General features: G+C 43.0%; 1 protein-coding gene across 8 annotated transcripts in view; it reads right to left on the bottom strand.

Moving 5' to 3' along the window:
• Nucleotides 1-15,600, bottom strand: part of FARS2 (phenylalanyl-tRNA synthetase 2, mitochondrial) — a 371,125-nt gene that overhangs the window by 15,262 nt on the left and 340,263 nt on the right. The window lies entirely within an intron of this gene.

Below are 15,600 nucleotides of genomic sequence, written 5' to 3' on the forward strand. Positions count from 1 at the left end.
AAATCAACATTTTCCATGGAGGGGAGGAATGACACCATTTTTTGACCAACTCTCCTTTTCCCAAGTCTGGTTTCCTGTCACATTTCCCTCAGGTTCCTAAATCCCAACTAGATACGGATTGGATTGTTGCACATGCATGGAAGTCTATGACCCTACTGGGAGCTCTGGCAGGCATTGTGCTGAGTCTGGTAGCACACAACCACTTCACTACTCTAAGAGAGGATGCAGTGCCCCCTCCTCTGTGCATTCAGCCAGTGCTATTGGCTGGTACAGAGGTACCAAGGCTCACAACCCATTTGCAGAAGTTAGTGATAGCAGTTACACTAGCCCTGCAGAGTTCTTGCACTCCTTGAGCACACAGACACCATGTTTACCTGCTCCCAGTTCAGGGAATGCAAGTGAGAGAAGGGGAGAAAGATGCCTTGTAGCTTCTATCTCTACACACTTGTGCAGAGGACCGAACACGGTTTGATCCTGTGAAAATAGCAACAACAATTATCCTATCATTGGACATCAGGGCAGCTCAAAACTCTCCAACTGTTGGCAAATGAATTACCATCTACATGGACCCAAGAGTGACATGCTTTCTCAACAATCAGAACAAATCTTACAAGAGAGATGGAACTGGACTCTTCTAAATGCTGTATGAAGCATTTATAGTAAAAACGTGGAGTGGGATACTTTTTTTTAGTCTGTTTCATAAAAGATCAAAGAAAAAAGGTATAAATATTTAGCAGGAGGTTGGATTTTTTCATCAACTCCATGTTAATACTAAAGGCTACAAAAAGTATTACTAAAATTAATCTTGCTGTCAAGTTAAAAATGTATCTGATAAAGGACTAAAAAGGGAATTTATAAGAGGAGTGAAAACACTTCATCCTCCTCAGAAGCCAGGCTGGATCAGTGTGACAGCAGGTGCTCAGACATTTTCTATTAAACAAAACTCCATCACCTCGTTAACTCTGGAAACCAAATTCCAAGCTTGAAGAGAGTTCTGCCAAAAAGTGTCCCGTAGTAATAAATTAAAACAAAATTTGGTCACTTCCAACAATATAAAAACAATAGTTCTCTTGTGACCAGAAATGGGGTGCCCAGCCTGATCAAAAACAGACAGTGACTGACAGTTACAGGCATCACAGATGCACAGCTTTTGTGAAATGGAGATAGATAAGAAGGCATCTATGCTCAGATGCCACCACAGAACAAAGTATTATACGGCCAAACCATTCCTTTAAGACCATCAGTAATGTGAACAGTAAGTGGAGAGCAGTAGTACACACTAATACACAAAGGGTATTTCACACCAATCACAGCTTTGTTTGTGAATGATCTTAATGGGCTTTCCACTCTGGGGCCTTTGGGCACTTCTGCAATATAAATAATACCTAATCAGATGAACTAGGTTTAATTGGACAAAACCTATCAACATCACGCCCCATAGTGCGAACCAGTGCACAAGAATTTAGGGAGAGCTGTCTATTGTAGGTACTTATATCACCCTCATCGCCACAATATCTGAGAACTCACAATCTGTAATGGATTTATCTCACAACACCTCTGTGAAGTGCTATGTCCCCCCGGCTTTTTTCTTTTTAAATTACATATTAGAAGGAACTAAGCCACAAAGAGACTAACTGACTTGCACAAGGTCACACAGAAAGCAGGGACTTGAACCACGGACTCCCAAGTCGAGGCTAGTGCCCTAATCACTGGACTATGCTTCCTCTCTGTCAGCTGTAAAGCACCTCATGAACAAAATGGGTTGTTGTGTGGGCATAGTCTACCCATGTGCAATAGACAAGGGATAAGGAAAGCGATATACTAATCAAACGTGTGATTTTTGCAAGCGTCATGCAAATTCCATTCTTTAAAATTGACCATGGGGGCAAATAAGGGCTGGTGGTGGTGGAGATGAAGGACAAGATGAGCTAACATGAGCATGACAGTAGGGAGAGGAAGGAAGGGACTTGCAAAGTGAGGAAACACTCAGGGTACATCTACACAGCAAAAAAACCCATGCCAGCGAGTCTCAGAGCCACGGTCAGTTGACTCGGACTCGCACTGCGGTGCTAAATATAGCAGTGTTAACATTTGGGCTCAGGCTGGAGCCCCGGCTCCAAGACTCTCCCCTTTGCTAGGCGTCAGAGCAGGGCTCCAGACCAAGACTGAGTATCTATACTGCTATGTTAGCCCTGCAGCGCAAGCCCCACAGGCCCAAGTCAGCTGACCTGGCTCTGAGACTCGCTGCCACAGGTCTTTTTTTGCTGTGTAGACATACCCTTAGGTTAAAAAATATTTCTTTGCCTTTTTTAATATAGAAATTACTGAACATTCAAAAGAATCAAAAACTATGCAGCCAGGATATTTCCCCAGCTCCCCTCAGGGCATCTTACAGTGCTATAGGAAAGTCTGTAAGATGTTCAAATTTATATTTTTTCCACCTGTCAACTTACTTTTTGGTTTTCAGTGAAACTGAGTGGAAATTTTCTAGCAAGACATATAATTAAATGGTGTTTCCAGCTAACTTTATTTATTATTTACTTGGTTTATTTTTTTTTAAAGCTCTCCCTTTTCCCCATAAAAGAAAATATTTTTTCAAAATGGGCATTTTTTTATGGTGATTAATCTTGCTTAACCAGTTTTGGTTTTGAACTACAGAGATTCCCCTCCTTGATAATACTTTCCTTCCCTGAGGACAATTCCGTTCCACACAGCCAATCACAAGAAACCGGACCTGACTGTTTCTTTGACAGTCAATGCCTCGGGAAGACGACCCAGAAACAGTCCACAAGTAAGGAAGACCCAGGGCCAGTAGGTTAGACCATTTCACAGCAAAACACTAGCTGTCTAGCTGTTAAATATTCCTCCTGTTTATCCATAGTTACATAATGCCATAGTTCCCAAGAGCAGATCTTCAGCTGGTGTAAACTGGCCTAACTCCTCTGAAGTGACTAGAGCTATGACAATTTATACCAGTTGAGGATCTGCTCAAAAATCTTGTGGGGTGCTTTAAAATTTAAATCACCCCAAAATTCCCACTTCCATTGCTATTCTCAGTGATGCACGCAATGTACCATAGCTGCATTTACTCCTAGTGGGCTACCTGATGTCCTCATCGTAAAAGGAAGAAAACTGCGGATGGGGAAAATTGACTGGCATCAGCTGCTACAAAGGAAGAAAACAAAATGGATTAATGGGCAGCAAGCAGGTGAGGCAATCTAAGGATGCTAATGCATGCAGTTTATCACTTGCTTCTACAACTCATAACATACCACTTACATACCAACACGTCTGCTGTATGTCTCATTAATTTTAGTAATAATTGTCTGAATGAAAAAAAAATTGTGAAGATTTCTTGTGCATGTCAGTAAGACAATAATACACGGTATTCTAGCCTATAATGACTTTCATATATAGTTCTCAAAGCACTTGACAACAGAGGTCAGTATCGTGATCTGCATTTTACATATAGAGAAACTGAGGCACAAAGAGTTAAAGTGACTTGGCCAATGTTACACTGTAGGTTAGCATCCAAGCTTGAAACAGAACCCAGATCTTCCAAGTCTAAGTTCAGTGCCCAATCCTCTCAGCCACACTGCCTTCTCCTTTCCCACTCTGTTGTGTTACACCACCTACTGTGGGTGTAACACAGCAGAGTGGGAAAGGAGAAGGCAGTGTGGCTGAGAGGATTGGGCTCTGTAATTATATGGTAGCTCTGAGGAAGGGACTGGCTTTCATTTTATGTTTGTGTATGTCTCACGCATCAGAGAACGGGGCCTCTGCGCATTATTCTAATACAAATAATAAAACTTCTGCATATGTGTATATAATCACGCAAGTGTATATATGCACACACACGCTCATGCTTGCAAAGGCTATTTTGTATATTAACTCTAGCAATAGTGCTCAGGTTAGCAAGACATTTTATAATACAGGTTATATGTTAACAAGACATGAGTTTTGTTTGTTCCACACCCAGTTTTCCGACGATTCAGATGTTTATTGTGTAACCATCGGGGTGAATAGTTCTCATAAAAGGTACATAACAGAGAGTGCCACTTTATACATTTTTTCTTGCACTTTCATGAAATTTGAAGTTACAGAGAGTAGAATAAACTATTTTTGATGGGGCCCTGTGTTGTAACAAAAAAATATCTTAGCGGGGCCATGCTTTGTAAACTGATTGATTTGAGGGAGGTACAGTATATTATTCCACAAATTGGAGAATGGATAGAGGAAGACTGTTAAATATAGTCTGGGAAATGCATTTTGTCCATCTTTTCTTAAAAAAACCCTGAGCTCTTTATGTGTGATTGGTTAACTCCTAACAGAGAATTATGGAAAAAACTTGACATTCATCATGTACTAGATGAAGTATCTTGCAGGTTATGATGTTTGGCCTCACATACTAGGATCTCTGAAAGTGAGATTTCCATGAAAAGTGATGTGCTACAAAATGAAAAATAAGATTCTCTTTCTGAGATTACGGGTACATAACTGAACAACACTGAACCAAATGTGACCCTGGTGTAAGCCAATTAAAGTCAATGGAGTTTGCCCTCTACTTTTTCCTCAATGTACAATTCTATACTAAACACTTACCACCAAATTGGAAAGATCAGTCTGAGGGGTTTAGGGTGCATTTGTCTGTGCCTGTGGGGACTTGAAGGGAAGAGGAAATGTGAGGCTAATGACAGACTCATTAAGACAAAACTTATCTGACATTCCTTTAATTTAGAGATGGGCCATAATCACAGAATGCTAAACTGGATCTGAACTTTCCCAAATTTGGGACATATTTGGATTGGGTGGAGGAATGGGTTGGTTTAGCTCACTTCAGAGATACAGATTTCAGAGTAACAGCTGTGTTAGTCTGTCTTTGCAAAAAGAAAAGGAGTACTTGTGGCACCTTAGAGACTAACCAATTTATTTGAGCATGAGCTTTCGTGAGCTACAGCTCACTTCATCGGATGCATACTGTGGAAACTGCAGAAGACATTATATACACAGAGACCATGAAACAATACCCACTCCTACCCAACTGTCCTGCTGGTAATAGCTTATCTAAAGTGATCATCAAGTTGGGCCATTTCCAGCACAAATCCAGGTTTTCTCACCCTCCACCCCCCCCACACAAACTTACTCTCCTGCTGGTAATAGCCCATCCAAAATGACCACTCTCTTCACAATGTGTATGATAATCAAGGTGGGTAATTTCCAGCACAAATCCAGGTTCTCTCACTCCCTCACCCACCTCCAAAAACCACACACACAAACTCACTCTCCTGCTGGTAATAGCTTATCAAAAGTGACCACTCTCCTTACAATGTGCATGATAATCAAGGTGGGCCATTTCCAGCACAAATCCAGGTTTTCTCACCCCCCCACCCCCATACACACACAAACTCACTCTCCTGCTGGTAATAGCTCATTCAAAGTGACCACTCTCCCTGAGCTGTAGCTCACGAAAGCTCATGCTCAAATAAATTGGTTAGTCTCTAAGGTGCCACAAGTACTCCTTTTCTTTTTGCGAATACAGACTAACACGGCTGTTCCTCTGAAATCTCCCTATAATGTGCATGGTAATCAAGGTGGGTCATTTCCAGCACAGATCCAGGCTCTCTCACCCCCCCCCCCCCGGGAACACACATACACACACATAAACTCACTCTCCTGCTGGCAGTTTATGTGAGTTTATGTGTGTGTGTGTGTTCCCCGGGGGGTGGGTGGGTGAGAAAGCCTGGATCTGTGCTGGAAATGGCCCACCTTGATTATCATGCACATTGTAGGGAGAGTGGTCACTTTGGATAAGCTATTACCAGCAGGAGATTGAGTTTGTGTGTGTGGTTTTTGGAGGGGGGTGAGGGAATGAGAGAACCTGGATTTGTGCTGGAAATGACCCACCTTGATTACCATACACATTGTGAAGAGAGTGGTCACTTTGGATGGGCTATTACCAGCAGGAGAGTGAGTTTGTGTGTGTGTGTGGGGGGCGGAGGGTGAGAAAACCTGGATTTGTGCTGGAAATGGCCCAACTTGATGATCACTTTAGATAAGCTATTACCAGCAGGACAGTGGGGTGGGAGGGGGTATCGTTTCATGGTCTCTGTGTGTATATAATATCTACTGCAGTTTCCATGGTATGCATCCGATGAAGTGAGCTGTAGCTCACGAAAGCTCATGCTCAAATAAATTGGTTAGTCTCTAAGGTGCCAGAAGTACTCCTTTTCTTTTTTCAGAGATACAGGTCTTGATTTTGATTTTACCAGCACAAACCCAGTGTAAATCATAAAAACTCCATATGAATCAAAAGAGTGAAACCAGTGTGTGATTGGAATCAGGTTCAGAGGCCTGCAAACAAGTCCAGATCCAGATGCAAACTGTCCAAAGTTCACAATCTGGGCTTTTCGTTTGAGCCTATGTCCCTTTTCATTTACTCCCAAGATTGGTTGTGTTTGACGTAGTGGTTAGTTGCTGATAATCACATGCCAACAATTCACTACATTCACAACAGAACTAAAATACAGCAAATCTCATTGTTCAAAAAGTTCACAGCCAGAAAAATCATACTACAAGTTTAAAACAAGATTCTGGAAAAACAGCCGTATGACCTCAAAACATAGTTGGTGTAAATTGGTCTGTTTCCACTGAAGTCAATGGAGCTATGTCTATTTACACCAGCTGAGGAGCTGGTTGACTGTCTTCAAAACAAGAATGAGGACTCCCCCGACGGGAAAGTTTCTAAAATTAATCAGCAGAAGCAGCTACTGACATCCTATTTCTGTAAAACGATGATACACATGCTTGGTTGGGAAATTAATAAACATGTGTAATTGGGCATAGACAGGGGTGAGGAGTTAAAATAGCTATTGGTAGCCTAAGCTGACAAAAATGAAATTCGTAACGGGGCAGGGGGCGTGTGCTAGTTTTAACCTACCGCTTAAGCCCTATGTTAAGTGGGGCTTAAGTGATATGTATATGTGCCCTCTGCACCAGAGGGAATTTCATGCTATGTGAGTGAAGATCCCCAGTTTGATCTGTAATGTAGATATATCATTCTAGGATCTGCAACTGCAAGCTCTCTCTTTCAGTATTTAATTGACTATAGCAGCAATGCATAAGAAATGACTTCCATTAAAAATGAATCTCTTCCAGATCATTGCTTTTAATACTCCCCCATGTCTCGAAACCCTAACCTCGGCTGACGGTTTGGTTTTCAGGTATTAAGTGGAGTGGCCAGAAAGAGAGAGAGAGAGAAAAAAAGACAAGCCTTCATAATAATAACCTACACTGTTAATCAGTCATTTTGCTGATAAAATGCAATGTCTGTGCTCTTTAATAAACAGGTAGATTGTGAATGTGAAATAATCAAAGTGAGACTACTATGAAAGTCCGCTGTAAGATATTTTGAATAAGGATCTACAAAGCTGCTAATTGGATTCTGGAAGTTGTAGAGTCATTATCCTATAACACTGGGTTGCTTTGAATAGAATATGAAATCCATATTTCTAGAGACTGTGTTTTCCTTGTGATTAAAATGTAAAAGGAAATGAGCATGCATGTAAATGGGTTTTCAAGAATAAAAATGAATAATTAAAAATTAACTCATTGCAATTATAAAGCATCCACAATAACATTATTTTGCCATTTATCTTTTAATTAAAGATGTCCCATGATTCAGATTTTGTGGGCATGAAATTAGCATGGATTTTTAATGTTTGGAGAAAAACACAGGAGGTTCATTGCACTGATGTATCTGATATGACACCACCTCGGTGTAAAATGAAGCTGGGCACTACATATAAATCACTGATCTTTCTCACCTCTTAGGAAAGTTTCACAATCAAATTGAGACGCTAAATGAGTTCAGCTTTTATTGTAAAAAGAGCCTAAATTACAAAAGCACCGCCATGTATATAATTTGTTCAGGAGCCGCCGCTCAGGCAAAAGCTCAGGGCTGAATTAGTCTGAGGACTCTATTATCCTTCACCTGGTGAAAGGGTAATTAGTGGGAGAAATGTCACATTTATAATTTAAAAAAAACATTTCAAAGATGACTTGCATCCTTTGGCACAAACCAACCACCTTAAAAAATGGAGAGAGATCGAGTGTCCCCTGTTATGATTTTCTAGCTCCTGTGCCGGGGCACCAACTTTATCCAGAATAATCAATAACTCAGTGCTTGGCACATCCCTGCCATTGATCCACAGTCTAGCACACAGTGCCAAGTGTCCTTGAGGGAGGGGGCAGATCCCTCCAAGCAGTTATGTCTAGGTTCTTAAGACACAGCGCCGGTGCAGTCTGCATAATCGCAAGTGTCAACTCAACTTTCAGTAGAGTACAGCAGCTAAAGAGCAGATATACTGTATAAGGAGCAGTGAGTAACAGCAGCTCACTCATCCCTCCTAGTGTGAAGGAGGAAATGCACTGCTTCAGCTATTTTATAAAATGTCAGGAAAGGGACAAATTAACAAACTGGGTGGGAAAAAATGGGTATTTACTCACAAATACTTTTCTTTATAGATTTTCTAGTAAAATGGAATTTGATGTCTTCCCTGCATATAGTGTAGTTCATATAAAAGGAGAGTTTCCTTTGCAGTTGTCCTTCTATGGTCATCCATGGAAAAAGTTGATGCTTATTATTCTAATAGTACCTCAGATGCCATAGCAATTGCAAGCTTGTGACTGGTAACAACTGCAGTACCATTGTGGGTAAATGTTGACTTTTTAATAACAATCACTGTAATTCTGCTTTTCTCACTAGCAAATCTACAGAATGCCTACTTGGTTGCTGTGTGTTTGACTTGCATCTGTTACTTCCTTATGCAATGCCATGGAAATAAATCAAAGAACTCATGCAAAGACTGCAGGAACTGGCCAAAGAAACCTTGGTCTCTGCTACTTGGCAAAAGGCAACTACTTCACGGAAAACACAGGTGAATCTTCCTGGAAAAGGAAGAGCTCCCAATAACAAATGAAGAAATATGAGAGGAATCATATTATTCCATCCTTATCCTGATTGTGCATTTTTGCCTTTTCTCTGAGATTAATATCAAGTTCACTTTAGATGCTGCTTTTAATGACATATACATGCTTGTAAGCAGGGCCAGGGCAACCACTAGGCGAACTAGGTGGTTGCCTAGGGTGCCAAGTGGTTGGGGGTGGCGGTGGAGCCGAGGTAAGCTGGGGCAGGGGGACGCGGGGAGGGCCCCCTGCAGCAAGTAACGGGGGAGCGGGGCGGCGCACAGGGGGACCGCTCCCCGCCCCCGCTCACCTCTGCTCCGCCTCCTCCCCTGAGCACTGCCCCGCTCTGCTTCTCTCCCTCCCAGGCTTGTGCACCAAACAGCTGATTGGCGCCGCAAGCGTGGGAGGCGGAAGAAGTGGCGGCATGCTCGGGGAGGAGGCGGAGCAGAGGTGAGCTGGGGTGGGGAGCTGCTGCACGCGGCTCCCCGGGCCGAGGGAGAGGGGTGGGGGCGGCGGGGAGCTGCTGCAGGGGGGGCTCCCCGGGTCGAGGGAGGGGGCAGCGGGGAGCTGCCGCAGGGAGGGCTCCCCAGGCCGAGGGGAGGAAGGGAGGGGGTGGCGGGGAGCTGCCGTGGGGGGGCTCTCCGGGCTGAGGGGAGGGAGGGGGCGGTGGGGAGTTGCCGCAGGCAGGGGGGGCAGCAGCACAAGGTGGAAGTTTCGCCTAGGGTATGAAACCTCCTTGCACCAGCCCTGTTTGTAAGGGGTCCTGGGAGGTGCTCAGATACTACTGTGAGATGGGAGCAATGTAAGTACCTAGACAGAGACCACTACTTTACATCTGTGTTCAATCCTGGCAACTCTTATTCATTGCTACACTCCATGTTCAAGTCTAGCAGCTCACACTGATTTCTATGCCACTGGAAGGGTAGTCCAACTACTAGAAAGTGTATTCTAGTCTACAGTCATTTGTGGTGTGAAAACAACAAGGTGTATTCCTAACAATAAAAGGATGCATTCATTATCTACACTGCGTAGCAAGAGGGATGGAGACTGATCTACAGTAATAGGTCTTTTCTCTAATTGACATCTACACCTCTACCCCGATATAACGCGACCGATATAACATGAATTTGGATATAACGCGGTAAAGCAGTGCTCCGGGGGGGCGGGGCTGCACGCTCTGGTGGATCAAAGCAAGTTCGATATAACTCGGTTTCACCTATAACACGGTAAATTTTTTGGCTCCCGAGGACAGCGTTATATTGGGGTAGACATGTATTTCTTTTGAGACATGGCCAGCCGGTTGCCTCTAACTTCTTCATTGTCCTAAAAATGCCCTTCATTTTGGTTTGCTCTCTGCTCCAATTGCTTCTTCTCCAGTCTCTTCACATGTTTTTCATATTTTGCAGGCTAGCTTTTAGTGTCTATTCCATCTTCTGGGAGAGTGCCCATATGTCTGGCAGGTCACAGATGTCAGATTTTTTAAAAAGAGGAACCTTAGTCTTCATAATGCTGTTCAGCCTGCCAAAGAACAAGGTTCAGCCTCGACTCTTCTCTCGACCTCATTGTCCTGTTTCGGAATATCACCTACAAATTGGCAAAGTTATACTGCAGTTACTTGAAAAGCAGGGCATTGCAGACTCTAATCTGGAAGCTTTCACTGCTTCATTAGCACAAGACACTGTCCCTACAGTCTTCCTTTAAAGGAAAAAATTAAATAGAAATTATATCAATTGGGTTCTATAGCAGTTGAGCAGGATTCTGTAGCAGTTATACAGAAATTAATAGAGAATTCTCTCTTTTGTATAAGTGTTTTCAAATACAATCCTATAGAATTTCATAGCAAGGTAACAATTTTCTATAAAAAATTCTATAGGTCTTTTCCTGAGGTCTTATTTTTCTACAGGTAGTAACCCTTCGATTCCATTTGATGCCATACCACTCAAATTCTCATGGCCAGCAAATACATGCATAACATAGAACCATCCAGTTTTAAAGAGAGTGGGAGCTAAGGACAGCTTTATGGCCTGTTAGGCCATCATGCTAGTCCCTGCACAATGGCACTCTTATCTGGCTACAGTAGCTGTGTCAGAGAAAGAGAAGCACTGTCTAGAGGTCAAAGTACAGGCAGGGCTTACCAGCCGGAGCTTCCTGCAGCAGAGCTCCGATAAATATTTTCAAACCCTAGAGGTGAGCCACGGTGCGCCCAGCAGGGCTGAAGCCATGAGACCCCCCCACCCCACAGCTGAAGCCCGGAGCCACGAATGGCATCGGTGGGTGCTCCAGGAAATAATATATGCAAATTTAAGCTCTGAGTACAGACTTGGATTTTGGAAGTCTGCTGCTGACAAAGACTGGTTGTATGATCTTGAAAATGTAACTTTATCTTCCTGTGCCTCAGTGGGGATAAAGATACTTATTAACCAATTGTAGGCCTTGCTGGAGCCCTAAGCAGAAGGAACAGTATGAACCGAACGGTGTGAACCAGAGTAGGCCTGGTCTTGGCAAAATAGCAAAACACCAGGTATTAGTTAACACTGAATAAGCACATTCCTGACTGGTGAGGATGGTACAGGAACACAGAGATCTCTCAAGTAACTACATAAATACATTCCTAAGAGATGGTACAGGAACACACTGACTCCTCGTAAAGATAAGGAGGGGATGACAGGATAATGGATAAGGATGTTTTGTTTGAACTAGCAGGTACAAGGTAAAAGGGTGGTAACTAACAATATCTGGAGTGTCATACGTAACTTGTTTGCATCAAAGTATAAAAGGAGAAGTCAGAGGAGGGGCATATTTGTACTTGCCGAGGGGACAGCATCCTGGTGTACTGACTGAGCAGGTACCATTGTTGCAGGCACACACGTGTTAGTGTACCTGTAGCTCCTATGGGGTGCTAGTACCGTGCTTTGTCAACAATCAACTTGGCCGAGCGACTTCACCACTAAACCGAGCCTGTGGTCTTTCTTATGAATAACACTGAGATCTGCTGAATCGGCAAGCTGCACTCTACTCGTGCAGCTGACAACAGAGCCACAAGAACAGCAGCACTGAGGAGCTGTAACCACTTAACAGCCTTAACAACTCTCCACACCACCACCACCACCCATCACAAAGATATTGAAAGCCTTAATAAGCTAGTGCATGTAAAGAGCTTTGAGATCCTCGGATGGAATGAACTACAAGGTCTTTCAAACGCTTAACGCATGCGACTAACTTTATGCGTGTCAGCAGTCCTAACACAGCATTTTTGCAGGACCGGGTTCGAACGCTAAGTATGATTTATTAATTATTATTACTATTATATTGCACAGCCTTCCAAAGTTAATTTGGGTGGCACGCAACAGTGTATGCTGGAATAAAATTTCTATTGTGAAGCCTGAATATCAAGAATAGTAAAATCTTGTCTATAAATGTTTTATAATATATTTATTGGAGTCATATGTTATATACTTAGTCTTTCCTTAATAAAATATGTCAATAAAGAGAAAGCAATTTCCAGTCCATTATGGAACTTATGAGCAGGATAAATGTGTAGTTTATTGGACCATAGAGAAGAGACTAGCAGTTGATCTGTCACCCTCTGTCAAACCTTAACAGGTAAGGATAGCTTGTCCACTTTGATTGATTACAGTTATGATGCTGAGAAAAGCAGCTAGTCCAATGACAAATATTATTATTTTAAACTACAACCTTTGACGTGACAACATCTACAAAGGTTATGGGCAAAAATAATAAAGCCCTAATCAACTGTCCTGTACTAGTGATACAAACCAATGGTGTCCAAAGTGAAGTTAAAATGCTGATGTATGACTTTTGTGCAGGATATTCCACAAAGAGGTGGGGAATCTAGGATTTTTATTAGAAGACACCACAGTCTCTGCCTTGGCAATCATAAGGGCTAGGAAGATTGCACTTCTAGGGCCCAATATGGCAACCTAATGAGCGCCATCTGACTTCAGTGGAAGTTGAGGAAATCAGCATTTCAAAGGACTGGGCTCATAACAGTGAATTTTACCTTAGGATATGACATTTTCACCTCTTTGCACCTGGCTTTAACTTCAGATTTAGCGCCAAATTTTGAAATTCTTACTCAGTCCTTATTCAGGCAAAGTCAGAGAGCTTTGACGAGTGAGTACATCAGGGTTTGTCCCACTACGAACAACTTCAATGTGTGTTATTGAAATACACCTGATGCAGCTTCTTTTTTAACTACATGGAAACAGATTAATTTTCTCCCAACCCACACAACCACAAAAATCACTATTAGAAAGAATTCATTCTATGAATGAGACACCTGATTTAGAAAATTGACACTGACTATACTCCTCACAATATCATATTTTGTGGTGAACAATGGGTTTTTGCGTCTCTTTATCCCTCGCTATCATCCCCTCTTGTAGTATTTTGTTCACTCTTTTTAATATCTCTAAAACCTGGGATTAATACAAATTGCCTGATGATAAAATGGATGACCAGTGCACCTCAGAACAGACATTCTGGAAGCAAAACTTTTGCCATTCCTCTTACAATCACAAGTTCACTGGCTAATGAGAGTGGAGGTTTGTGGATGATTTGGCAGTTCGTTTATTGAAAGCATGGGAGACTGATTCATCAGAGACCCTTTTACAAATGTGTTTCTTGTTAGTAATGCAGAAACCACCAAAACATCACACACCTTTACAAACAATAGGACTAGATTGGGTCCCTGGGACATAGTTATTCCTAAAAGACAGAAGGGTGACACGTTGCTGCCTACTTGAGCATAATTCCCTCTTTGCTGCCCCCTTGTTGGCCATGCCAAGATTTTGCCCATTCCTCTCCCTCCTTGAAGGGGTGTGTGTGGGGGGGTGGGGGAAGTGCACTGGCTGACAGGCTATGTCTACGCTGCACTGTTAATCTGGGTGATTTACACCTGGGATAAACTAACCTGGGTGCTAGCGTTCCCGCAGCAAAGCTGATAATACAAATAATAAATAATAATATCCAAGTTATTGTGTCTTCGTTGATTCTGCACTTCCCTGTGCGGGTCTGGGGACATATCTCCTGGTTCTTTGTGCTGAGACACCTGAGGATTCCTTCCCAGTCAATTGTGGGAGAACTTGTCTGTCCTTTGGGGCGAACTGTAGGAAGGGTATTATGGGACTATTGGCACTCGAGTGATTTACCCTGTGTCCTCCCTGCAAAGTGGGTGAGCTCCAGTCTGAGTTAAAGCAGAGCCTGGGCTCTAAGCCATCCCCTTCCAGCTGGGTCAGCTAGTCCAAGCTTAAAGCACCTCCAAACCTGAGTTGGAAATTTTTCTCTGGGGTCGGCCCAGGAGTTAAAGATAAAATCTGGACAAGAGCCCAAGGTAACTGTGCAGTGTAGACATACGCTGAGTGAGTTAGCAGCACCTCCTAGGGTGTGTCTTCATTGCAGCGTTAACCCAGGCTTTTACCTGGTTTTAACCACACCATCCTACCATCCACACACAAAAACCTTTGACCCAGTAGCAGAGGTGGTTTGACACCGGGCTACATTACCCAGGTGGGGGTGTAGCTTTGGGCCCGAGCTCTGCTTTAACTTGGGCTGGAACCTGCCCACTTTGTGGTGCAGATGAAGGCTGTAACCCAGGTTACTTAACTTGAATGTTGATAGTCCTCCAATGACTTCCCACACTTCCTCCAGGGTAGTATATTCCTGCCCTTCTCCCTTCTTTTGCAACAGAGATCACCTACAAGTTTATACATGCCCATTCAGCATTTAAACCCCATTCCACAAGGGCAGCTACATTTCTACACAGTACTTGAACTCAGATGCCCACCAATGTGCTCCTAGCTGACCACAGACTCATAGAGCAGCACAGCTTAGTACAGTGTTAAGAACCATGTGATGAGTCCCAGAAGCCCTAGCACCTAACCTAGGTTAGTGCAGCACCAGTGTGGATATAGCTACATGGGTGTGACTTAAGTGTGGCTTAGCAGTGTGGAGGCTCACACTTGGCTTGGTTAACTTACGTTCCCAGGCCCTGGAGCCTGGACCAAAGCACAGATATACTGCAGCAAAGATACACTCTTACCCCTGTATTTCCAGGCCCCAATCCTCACAATCTACCCCAACAGTGTATAAAAAAGGGAAGTAAATAAACACCTTTCTCGGGTCTTCCACCAGCCAGTGTTTACACTATACTTTTACTTTCCTTTAAACTACAGGCCAGTGTACAAAGACTAAACCGTTGCACCACAAAGGTGGAAGTGTAACCATGAGGGTTATTGAACCTGAGTATCTCCAGTGTATCACATTCACAGAGACACCCCTGTTCTAAATAACGTTGAGCTGAAAAACTGAGAGAATGTGCAGGGCTCAGTGGCTCTGAACAATTTTTTTTCTGCCTTGTGTGTGCACGTGTGAACAACAGATGCACATTGGATTGTGTGTAAAAGAGCACTGATTAGACCTCTTAAAGGGCTTTTCTTGTGAACACACATCTTGAAAGGCAAAACACTGGCTACTTACATTGTAAAGTAGCTGAAGACCAAAAGATTTTTCATTAGTAGTGTCTTTTGGTCTGCGCTTGTGCCCTTCTCCTCCTAATTCTTGGAAACAAGGGCATAAGGAGCCGTGTGGACCAACTGCCTCTCCAGTTCCTTCTCT

Source organism: Lepidochelys kempii, chromosome 2 (assembly GCF_965140285.1).
Source record: "Lepidochelys kempii isolate rLepKem1 chromosome 2, rLepKem1.hap1, whole genome shotgun sequence".
Lineage (NCBI taxonomy): Eukaryota > Metazoa > Chordata > Testudines > Cheloniidae > Lepidochelys > Lepidochelys kempii.